Below are 12,147 nucleotides of genomic sequence, written 5' to 3'. Positions count from 1 at the left end.
GGAATGACCCCATTGCATAAAAGTTCAGGGCCACCGTAACCTTGACGGACACGGGGAGAGGGTGTCCCCCGCCAGTGCCACGCGGTGACAGGTGCACCAAAAGGTGGCAGATGTGTGCCACAGTTTCCCGATTCATCCGGAGTCTCCTCCTGCATTCCCGGTCCGTGAGGTCCTGGTATGACAGCCAGGGCCGGTACACACGGGGCGTCCCCGGTGCCTCCGTTGCCATGGGGCCGTGGCGTCCTCCTCCCCCTCCTCGTCCTGTTGGTCAGGTGTCACTCCAGCCTGGTCGGCTGCCGCCTGCCCCTCTGCGGCAGCCTGCGCCGCCTCTCTGGCACGCTCCTCCTCCTCCTCATCCAGGGCAACATGGACATTAGCGGCTGCCGCCATGGCGGCCAACATCGCTGGCTGACTGGAAAACATGACGGCCTGTGCGGGGGTGGGGGGGGGGGGGGGGTGGGACACGACATGTCATCATTGCACATACCCCCTCCTCCCCCCCAGCCAGGTGGCATGGACCGCATGGGTCCGACTGTTGGAGGCTGGCACCTGGCCAGGTGGACCAACTCACTTGCCCTCGCACCCCCCCTCCCCGGCATGGACCCCCCTCCCTCACGTCCCTCCCCGGCACGGACCCACCCCCATTCCCCTCCCCGGCATGGACCCCCCCGTCCCCCCCCGTCCCCCTCCCTGGCACGGACCCCGTCCCCGTCCCCCTCCCCGGCACGGACACCCGTCCCCCTCCCTGGCACAGACACCCCCCCCGCCCCCCCCCCCCCCCCCACGTCCCTCCCCAGCACGGACCCCTCCCCGTCCCCCCGTCCCCCTCCCCGGCACGGACCCCCCCCCCGTCCTCGTCCCCGGCATGGACCTCCCCGTTCCCCCCCCCCCACGTCCCTCCCCGGCACGGACCCGTCCCCGCCCCCCTCCCCGGCACAGACACCCCCGTCCCCGTCCCCCTCCCCGGCACGGACCCCCCCCCCATCCCCGTCACGGACCCCCCCCCCCCCCACGTCCCTCCACGGCACGGAACACCCCCCACCCCCGGCATGGCCCCCCTCCCCGGCACGGACAGCCCCCGTCCCCCTCCCCGGCACGGACCCCCCCCCCCGTCCCCCTCCCCGTCACGGACCCCCCGTCCCCCCATCCCCCTCCCTGGCAGTCATCCTCCCGTCCCCGGCACTCACCCCTCCCTCCCAGCACTCCCCCGGAGCCCAGCCCACTCTAACCACCACCCCGCCGCACGCACACACACACAACCCTACACACACCTCTCCCCCACACATACAGACTGCGGCCACGCCATCACCTCTCCAGCGGCCAATACCCCAGGCCGTCACCCACCTCCACGCTGGTCGGCGTCAACCATGAGCACTGGTTGACGCCAATTAATAGGTGGTTTGATTTACGCCGACGTGACCCATGATCACGTCTGCGGGACTTCGGCCCATCCGGACGGGAGAATATCGGCAGCCCCGAAATCCATTGCCTTACGCCCACCCGTGCCATTCTCTGAGGTGTGCAGTGCGATTGACGCCCCGCCTACTTTTCTCCCTTCGGAGAATTCAGTGGGCGGCGAGGGCGGGATTCACGCCGGCCCACGGCGATTCTCCGACCCGGTGGGGGGTCGGAGAATCTCGCCCCAGAGATTTATATTGTATAGATTTTCAAAGTATGGAAAGGAATTTAAGCTCCTGATCAAACTGTTGGTATAAAATGAGTCACGGTCATGAATACATGAGAAGAATGGAGAGTAAAAGTCAACCTTAACAAGCCCAATCCCCTCCAGTCAAACATTTTTCAACTCCCCAAGCAGTCATGTAAACAATAGCTTTTGTTTCGCATTCACTCCCACAATGTTATCTGTGGTGTTCCCAAAGGATCTTTCCTTGGCCCCCTTCCTATTTCTCATCTACATAGTGCCCCTTGGCAATATCATCTGAAAGCACAAAGGGCCATGACTTCCAACTGGGTCAGAAAGATGGCTTGCAAGAATTGGAAGAATTTAGTTCATACTTACTTGGGTTTGAAAATTGCGCTGAAATCTCGGATCACCGGAAATGCTTGGGGACTGATCAAAAGACTCCTGGCAAGCCCCAGCATTGTCCAGCTCTACCAGATTCAAGGAAGCCACACACACACCTTTTTTTACTGCACTTGCTGCTGTAAAGTAGTTAAGTTTAAAAGGCCCAATGAAATTAACAAGCCAGGGAGAATGCAAGTGCCTAAGGTAAGTGGATAGGATTTGGGTAGTCATGGGGTTGGGGGTCAGGGGTTGAGGGGTGGGGGTGTGGGGGGAGAGGTCAAGGGGTGAGGGGTTTGGAGGTTAGGAATTGGGAGTGGGGACGTCGGAGATCAGGGGGTTCAGATTTGGGAGGGGGATCAGGTCGGGTCGGGCCCGTGGGTCTCCACTCCGAACTTCATTCCCTAACTTCCAGCTCCATCTTTCTCCTGGGCAACTGACGTTGAACTTGACTTTTCCCAATCTTCGTGTCATATTTAACCCCAAGACGAGTGTCCAAACACATATCTACCACATGACAAATACATCGGGTGAGATCTTCTGGCTGGGCTTGCCAAGAGTGCACCCTAACACAGGTTTACCGGCAACGTGGGTGGATTCAATAGGAAATCCAATTGACAGTAGCCGGACCAGCTGATCCCACCACCGACCAACAGCAGGCCACCTCCCGCCATTGACAGACACGCCACGGGGATGTCAGAGAATCTCACTCCACTTATTTTCACTTCTCCAGTACCCCACACTGCCCCAGCCGAGCTCATCTGAAGCGGAAACCCTCACCCATGCCTTTGTTATGTCGAGACTCGACTATTCTGATACAGTCCTGACCTATCACGCATATTCTATCCTCCATAAGTTTGACACCATTCAAAATTCTGCTACCCTTATCATTACTTGTATCAAGACCCATTCTCGCTGATCTACTTGGACTCCCAATCAGTAACACTCTCATTTTTGTTTAAGTCGCCACATATTCTGATCCCTCCTTATCATAAAATCATTGAACCTACAGTGCAGAAGAAGGCCATTCGGCCCATTGAGTCTGCAGCAGCCCTTGGAAAGAGCACCCTACTTAAGCACACACCTCCACCCCATCCCCATAACCCAGTAACCCCACCTAACCTTTTTGGACACTAAGGGCAATTTAGCATAGCCAATCCATCTAACCTGCACACTTTTGGACTGTGGGAGGAAACTGGAGCGCTCGGAGGAAACCCGCTATAAACTCTTCCAGCTCCACAACACTTGGAGTTACCCATGCTAACCTAATATAGGTCTCCTGAGCATTCCTAATTTTAATTGTTTCCCCATTGGTGCCTTCAGCTGCCTAGATCTATGGCTCTGGAATTTCCTCTCTACGCCTCTGAACTTCTCCACCTTTCTTTCCTCCTTTACGATGCATCATAAAACCAAACTCTTGAGTCAAGCTTAGAGCAATTTGCCCTTATATCACCTATGTATCTTGGTGCCAAATCTTGCTTTCTAATGCTTCTGTGAATCAATTAGGTTATATTACACTAAAGGTGCTACGTAAACGCAAGTTGCTGTTATTAGCAACTGAACACATTTTTAAAAATCATCCCCGGTTCCTTATAAATCAATAATGTAAACCTCTTAATTGCAGATAATTTTCATATATGCCTTTGTGATGCGAGAAATATGACACCAAAGCTTAGCACAGGAAGTGTGGCAGACAGGTGACAGACATGTGCAAAGTTATGCTATTCTTATTCTATATTAATAGTAAATTACCCTGTGTTGGTGGCATGGTCAAATAATACATTTTCTTCAAAAAATTTAGATGTAAAAAATTCCAGCGGAACCTTGCTTGGCCTAGGGAATGGAAAAGCAAAATCACAGCGATAATCTGAAGAAAATTTGTGTTGACAACTGTATACGTGCAGAAAAGGATAGTTACAGCAATAGTGCACCTGAACATCTGTGAAGACGGATTGCCACTGATCCACTCCTGGTTACTTACCTGGAAACCCAGCAGCTTTATTACTCACAACCTTCCGACTCAGGCTGGACAAGAACTGTGTAGGGAAGCACACCCCTCTGGCCTTCAGTCAAGGACTGGAGAGTCGAAGGTAAGGAAGCCTTGCGCCCTTCTTTTATAGCATGAACCAATGCAAAGCAGGTAAGTTTAAAGATCCAACCACTTTCAGATGCCAGGGAGTGAAATGTTCCTGGTGGATGGCCTGATTTATATTACAAGAACACCTGTAGGTAAAACTAGAAATGACTTATTAACATTAACTGTGGGTCAAATACATACAAAACAGGTGAATAACAGTATGAACATGCACAAGCAACCTCTCTCCCAGCTCCCTTGTCAGTCTGAGGTCACCTGACTCTAACATTCACTTAGATACTAATGGATTCCTCGTGGTTAGTCGATGAATTACAACACAACCATGATATCACTACATCCCCTTTCCTTTGAAGGAATAAATTAATACATTACTCAGTATATTTACAAGTGATATTATTAGCCTATGAGTCTAAAAGTATTCATTGGTTTCTTTAAATTTTTTAAAACTGGTTTAACAATACAAAAGAACAAACATAGTATGTACAAATAGTTCAAATCTACAAATTGAGTCGATCAGGTTTTCTTCTGACTTTGATTGATCTTCTCAAAGTTTGACCTTGCTGCTCAGAACTTGTAGATTCAATGTTCTCCTTGACATTTGCATGCTCAGGAGCTGCTGAATTATCTGACACTGCAGCTGACGTTGATTCTGACGTAGATTTGTCATTCATCAAGTTGTTGTGAAAGCATTATCTGGTTTTCAAGAGTACGCAATGCTTTCTTCTTAAAACCAACCCTTCCTCTGTACATTGTAGGAACAATGTGCAACTTCTTCAAGTGCAATCGATTTTCTCCACCAATTACTTGAATCTTCTATTCTCACAATGTCATCACTATTCATTGGTGGTAAATTTCTACATACTCTATCATAGAACTGCTTTTACATAGATACATAGAACATACAATGCAGAAGGAGGCCATTCGGCCCATCATGTCGGCACCGACCCACTTAAGACCTCACTTCCACCCTATCCCCATAACCCAATAACCCCTCCTAACCTTTTTGGACACTGAGGGCAATTTAGCATGGCCAATCCAGCTAACCTGCACATCTTTGGACTGTGGGAGGAAACCGGAGTACCCGGAGAAACCCAAGCAGACACGGGGAGAATGTGCAGACTCCGCACAGACAGTGACCCAGCGGGGAATTGTTTTGCTTTAATGTTTTGCATTTCCTGCATTCTCCTCCTTCTTTTCCAAGTATGGAAGTGTGGTACACAACCTTCTATTCATGAGTAACTCTGCTTGCGATCTACCATGTGACAATAGTAACGCTTTGCAATGTGATTTCATGAGATATGGATCAGATTGGCTGTTCATTGCTTTCTGTAATGATTGTTTTACAATATGTACACTTTTTAATTAAGATCTTTGGGATCCATGCCTATTCGAGCATCACCATGTTTTTGTTTCACACATACCATGGAATTTACCCCATTGGTAGTTTCTCCTATCTTCTTGAAAACATGTGGTTTTGTATCTGATATGGATGGCAAGGTAGAAATGAGATTGACATGCAGATCTATATCTTCAGCAATTTCACTACTAATAGTTTGTATCGGTGCTTTTGATAATGCATCTTCTTTAAATTGTATCTCGTTCGTGAAAGGTAGTGTAGCCACCTAAAATGGCTGATTCCGTATTAATTTGGCCAAAACCCGATATAAAATGGCTAACCGAAAAGGCTGATGGGAAAAGCAGCCAACAGGACACAAACGGACAGCTGCAGACAGAATAGCGTATTCGGCTCTGGGGACGTCGGCCCAGATCGATACTTACGACTATTAGCAGCACATCAACACAGACATCTGCAGTTTAATCGGCTATCCCCGGGAACAATTGCAACATATTAGCAATTGAATGCCGGGCCAGACCTCTCGGCGCCTGCAGTGGCCGAAACAAAGACAGGTGAACGAACACCCCCCGATCGAGGAATCGACCCATTATTGGAGCATATCGAACCCAGTGATTGGGAACAAGTCCAATCACTTGGGATTCAGGATCAGGGGCCGCCCCGAGAGGCGGGAAGCCCCTGGGCCCTATAAATTGAGGGTCCAAGTTCAGATCTCTCTCTCTCTCCCTTCTTCTCCTGCTCGCAACCTTCGCAAGAACATCGACCAGAAACTGTAAGTTTGACTCCAGCGATCGCTACCCGATAGAGACTCCTAGCCATCGACCCGTATCAGCCTTTTGAATCGCGCAGGCCAGATCCAATTCGGTAAACCATTCGTTTCCCTAACCTGGTGGGCCATCCCCAAAAGTTAAGTATTGGCCAGTAGTGGTAGGTTTTGATATAGATAGTAGGATTATTGTCTAAGTATCTATTGCTGGACATAATAAATGACCGTTGATTTCAATCTTACTAAGTGGTGTGCTGACTTATTAATCATAACTCAAGCTTGAACCACGTGGCGGTATCGGAAAGATACCTGGCGACTCGTGAGCAAAGGTGACATTATCAGAGCTAATAAAACTAAGGCTAAAAAGAGCAACAGTAGTCCACTAAAATCAGTAGACACATCGCTGAATTTGCTGATAATGTTCTCAGCATCGTTGGAGTAGTACTCCAATCCTGTGTGGATGCTATATACCAACTGCACTAGATCAAATTCTTCACAGGACTGATCATCTAATAATGAATCCAAGGTCTCGGATACAATACAGAATGAGATGGAATAAACTGTGTTCTTCACCACCACACTCAGGTCACAAGCACCATAACATTTAATGCCTGAAGCATTATAATCTCTCAGAGATATTTTGTGATTTCTTCTAATCGGCTGAATTTTGAGATTTTTAAAATCAGTCATGCTGATTAAACTGGCTTTGGCACCAGTGTCTAACTTCAATTGGGCCCACTGTGCCATTCACTTCAAGCGGTAGCAGCTATTTGTCCTCATCAACCGCATTTATTTTAAATGGAGCATCAGTTTGCATATTTTTAAGTGCTGGAGAATTTTTTGATGTCTCCAAACTAATATTCTTCTCTGTTATTACTCCAACAAACAATGATGTTTTATCACTAGAGATTCAACTATGCTGACTACTCTGGGTTGAACTTAGAGTAACAATTCCGAGTAAAGTTATTTCATCCTTTGTATCTGGAACAAAGCTTGGCAAATGACTGGACACTGCCTTAATTTGTGCCTTTGACCACATCTGTTACACAGAAATATTTTGGCCTGATCTTTAACCTGTTTGTTAGTGTGCGAAGGGCTGCAGGAACTTTCCTGCCTTTTTTGGAAGTTTCCCGCCTTTTTGGAAAAAGGGCGGCAGCCAAAGTGCTTTCCTCCAAGAAGACACCGCCATTACTGAGAAACATTTTAAATTGCTGTGCTGCTCGCTCGTGAGCCTGACAAATCTTAACTGTTGGTTCCAAAGACAACTCCGATTCTCTCAGCAACCATTCCCTCAGCTTATTTTAATTCACACCAAACATGATTTGGTCCCGAATCATGGAAGATTCCGCCACAGAAAAAATATAGGTTATGGCTTTTAACTTTAAATCAGTGCTGAAATGATCTATTGACTCTTCGGTCTTCTGTAAACATGATCTAAACATACGTTCACGTTCATACTAAACATTGCGTTCATAAATTTATTTATTTCTGGGTGTGCAATGTGCATCAAATCTTCAAATTATTTCATTAAACTTTTTACTATCTTCATTGTTTGCAAAGTTAAACATATTAAACACAGCAATTGCTTTGGGCTCTGCCGCTGTTAGGAGCATCGCTACCTTACGCAAATCTGATTGATCTCCGAAATTTGCCGCAGATTAAGTTGCTGTTTAAACACACGTCTGTTGCTGTCCACCGTTACCATGAAACCTGAGACTCATTGGTGGCTTCAACGCCTCCATGTTGTTAATTCTTGCAGTCTGCAAAATCTTCAAATCTCTGTGGACCTCGTGGCAGGTTACTATCCAGCCCTGGTAGCATGTAATGTTATTGTTGGATGGCCTGATTAATATTACAAGAACACTTGTAGCTAAAGCTATAAACTATTTAGTAACATTAACTGAGGGTCAAATATATACAAAACAACAGGTGAATAACAGTATGATCATGCACAAGCAACCCCTCTCCAAGCTCTCTAGTCAGTCTGAGGTCACCTGAGTCTAACATTCATTTATATACTAATGGGTCCCCAGGTGGCCAGTCAGTGAATTACAACACAATCATGATATCACTACAGTGTGAAAGTAGGTTTATTAGGTTGGTGGTTAGGATTGGGGGATAGGTAGGCAGGGGTTAGGTTGCAGGGGGTCGTAGTCCAGTAAGTGTCAGTTAATTTTTTAAAAGTGTTTTTTAATACAGACATTCAATGTACTCGATGCCTTTCTGAAAGATAAATGCAGTTAAGACTAAAAACTGAAAAACAATTATATTCTGTGGGGAAAGTATTATCTTTGATTGTCTTTTTATACTTAATCTTGAAGTTAGGCTTAATGTTATTTTGTCACTTTGGGAAGGTTAGATCATTGAAGTTTAGAACATTTTTCCACAAAGAATGTTTGGAAGTCTGAGTTATTTTTAACGCAATTTGGAAATCTACCTTGAGATGGTACTTCACAGTCAGCAACTTGCAATAGACCAATAAGGCCTGTCCTCTGTTATGTCTCACTGATCCACCTTCCAAGGGATTCTGGTCTATAACCTCCTGGCAGCTAAGCAAATAAATTTATGAACCGTATCTTGCAATCCTGAAAATCTACATAGTGAAACGCTGCTGTTCTCATGTGGTCCTGTGACCAAATCAGGAGACCATGTGAATTTGAGAGATATAAAAGATGAGAAGTTATATAGCTGTTACAGTATGAATGCAAATATTGTGGTGTCACCAGAGGCGATGTGCTCGAAAACAATTACTTTCCTCTAGTCTCTGAACAAGAGCTTTCCCTACCAAAATGGTCACAGGAAGTCACATAGCAAGCTGATAAGGAATCGGTGGAACAAAGATCATCCTTCCACTCCGAACTGGCTATGTAAGCAGAGTACTAAGTTCTGCTGAGAGGAGAAGCCCACTTGCTGTGTGCAGAACTGTGTATAAAGTATGGAGGCTGCCTTGGAGAGTGGAAGGACTTGCTGTGTGCATAACTACGTGTAAAATTTGGCTCAAAGAAGAGCTACATTTTTATTTCCTTTTTTCTGTTTTGGTGAGTGTCTGAAGACCTGTAAATAAAAATTCACCTTTATATTGTATTTGAGCAACTGTGAGTTATTGAACTGAGAGAGCTTCAACCCACCTATCGCAATCCCCAGCCCCTGGCGACATCACAATTCAGCATTGACTTGATGAATATAAGAAGTCAACCTACCATACCAGCTGTATAACTGCCCATCTTTTATATCTCTCAAATTCACATGGCCTCCTGCTTTCGTCACAGGACTAGAAGAGACCAGCAGTGGTTCACTATGTTAACCGCCAGACACAACATTTAGAACATCTGACCTATGAGCTTCATATCTCTGACTTCTGCTTGGCTTACAGCCTCACCCATGATGTATGAACAGGTGGCTTATACAATCAGTCCATTGGACAGTGTCAACATCTGATGGCTCACCTGGGCACTCAATGCCCAGTAAATAATCAGCATGTGTATCTAGCTGCTTCATAATATTGCACTGGATTGTGCCTTTGAGCTGGATAACTGCTTCTTTATCACTTCTTTCCTGCATTCATAAATTAATGGCTTTATGCTATTTGTGTTAAATCGTAATTCTTCACAATAGCATTCTTTACAATAAAATAATCCATAGTAATAACAGTGTTGACACAAAAATACTCCATGACATGGTGAGTCAGCTGTTAGTGTTTTGCCCCACTCGAGGTGACAGGCTAACAATTTTAGTTAGGCAAGGGAATAAAACGTTGTTGGAGCTGGATGGAAAAGGGGAATGGAAACACAAACAGATTGAATGGTGGAGCAGGCTTGAAGGGCCAAATGGCTAACCTCTGCTCCTATTTTGTATGTTCCTATGTTTGTCATTCAAATGTCAGAATAAAATGACCAAATTTGGAACCTGACTCAGTTACGTGGGTTTCCTTGTCAGTACAAGACTATGACAATCTGCAATAATTTCACCAGCTCTAACTACTAGCTTCATTGGTCCTGTCTACATTTTCTGCCCTTTCTCCGGCTGAACCGTTAATTCTCAACTGAAACTCTCACCATTTTAATTGAAGTGTTCTAATCTTTCTCCTTCTATTGCTAGTTCCACCATTTCAGTGCCTATCTTTTTCGATATGTCTCACATTAGACAGCTGTCTTCACATGTAAATACGTTCACATATGCCACTGCTTGTAAATATGTTAATATATGCCAACACATGTAAGTACGTTCCCATATGCCATCAAAACACAAAAAGAAAGGGGAGATGTCATAATATGCAGACATGCAGATAATGATATACAGACAGGCAGTTAATGAACACAGAGAACAGGACATGACCAATGAGCAGGCAGGACACTCAAGGGTGGTATCTCACTATAAAAGGCACGAGGCACTCACACTCCGCCTCTTTCCACTGATGAAGATCTACAGAGTGAGTCAGGGTGTATTTACAGTATCACACCTCCAGCACATGGCTAAGAGCTAGTCTGGTTCAGTCAGACAGAGTAACCACACTTAGGTTAGCAAAGTCGAGAGTCGAACTCATAGAGAATTGTGCTAACTGTGTTACTGGTTCAATAAATCAGATTGAACTAACTTCAAGGTCTGGAGTATCTTTTGGTTAAAGCTGCATCCAGTTGCAGCCTGTGTTATCCCAGAGTACATAACACAACACTAACCATTGTGCTGCCCAAAAGTCACATAAGTCACATGTTTTTAAAATTTTACAGCAAAACTATCCAGGCTCAAAGAAATACTGTGAGAAATTCCACCTGAAAAGGCATCAAACCTACTGCAAGGCCTTGCAACCAAGGTAAGCCAGCCATGTCTTGAAAGAGGGAGAAGGAATCTCCCCCACCACCTATTCAAACTATAAGTTCATGTGAGAGCTGATCTCCTGACAATTCAGCACCAAGAGTGTCCATAGTTTACTGATAATCCTCAGCTTTTACCTGACTTCTACTTCAGCTACAATATCAATTCAATTAGGAAACTTTAGGCTTTTTATGAAGGAGACTGAAATCATTTCAACTTGTAATTGTACATTTTTCCTCATCTGTATCTATTCTTCATGTGTGTGATAGAATGTGTAAGATGTTGTGATGAAACCTCTGGGGCAAGATTGTAATTACAAAATTATCTTCTTTATTTTTAAATTCGTTAAAGCGTGTTGCTGGAAATTATTTAAATACAGACTAAGCACTTTGAGGATCAGAACACACACTAACCTCACACTTTGATCATGAACAATAATAAATCAAAACTTATCTGCAGCCTCAGTTAAATTTCAATTTGTCTTTGTCACCGATGTAACAGTGTCCCAGAAAGCTGCCACCAATTGTTACAAATTGAGATTTTCTATTGATATCAGCGGTTTAATATTCTCAGTCACTTCTGAAACCAATCTGACTTCCTTTACATTCTGGATTTGACCCATATTATCTATGTTTACAATACACAACTGATTCACTGTCAGATCTGTCCTATCCTGAGTGCCATTGGCAGCCTAAGGGAAATAGGTTGATTGTCCGGATTGAGGGCAAATTGAATTAATTTGTTTTTTTAAAGTTTCTTTTGGAGAGATATGGGTCAGTCAATATTTTAAAAATGTTAATTGCTATAATGTGGATGATGAAAACTTTTGTCTCAATTTCTGCATATTAAAGAGGAATATCGGCCACAGGTACATAAATTACATTTTTCTACATAATATAATTTTACATTAGTGGTTGCGACTTTACAATGCTATTTTGGATACAATAAGAAAGCACTTTATGATTTTGTTATTTAGGATTATTGGCTGAAAATGACTAAAAATAATGTTAAAATTTGCAGAGCAGAAGGACATTGAATTTACACAAAAGAATAATATTGTAAAGCAACACAGTACTGGCTAAATTTTAAATGTGGGA

The sequence above is a fragment of the Scyliorhinus torazame genome, chromosome 8, assembly GCF_047496885.1.
Source record: "Scyliorhinus torazame isolate Kashiwa2021f chromosome 8, sScyTor2.1, whole genome shotgun sequence".
In the NCBI taxonomy this organism is placed as follows: domain Eukaryota; kingdom Metazoa; phylum Chordata; class Chondrichthyes; order Carcharhiniformes; family Scyliorhinidae; genus Scyliorhinus; species Scyliorhinus torazame.
Note: the sequence above shows the minus strand (reverse complement) of the source record.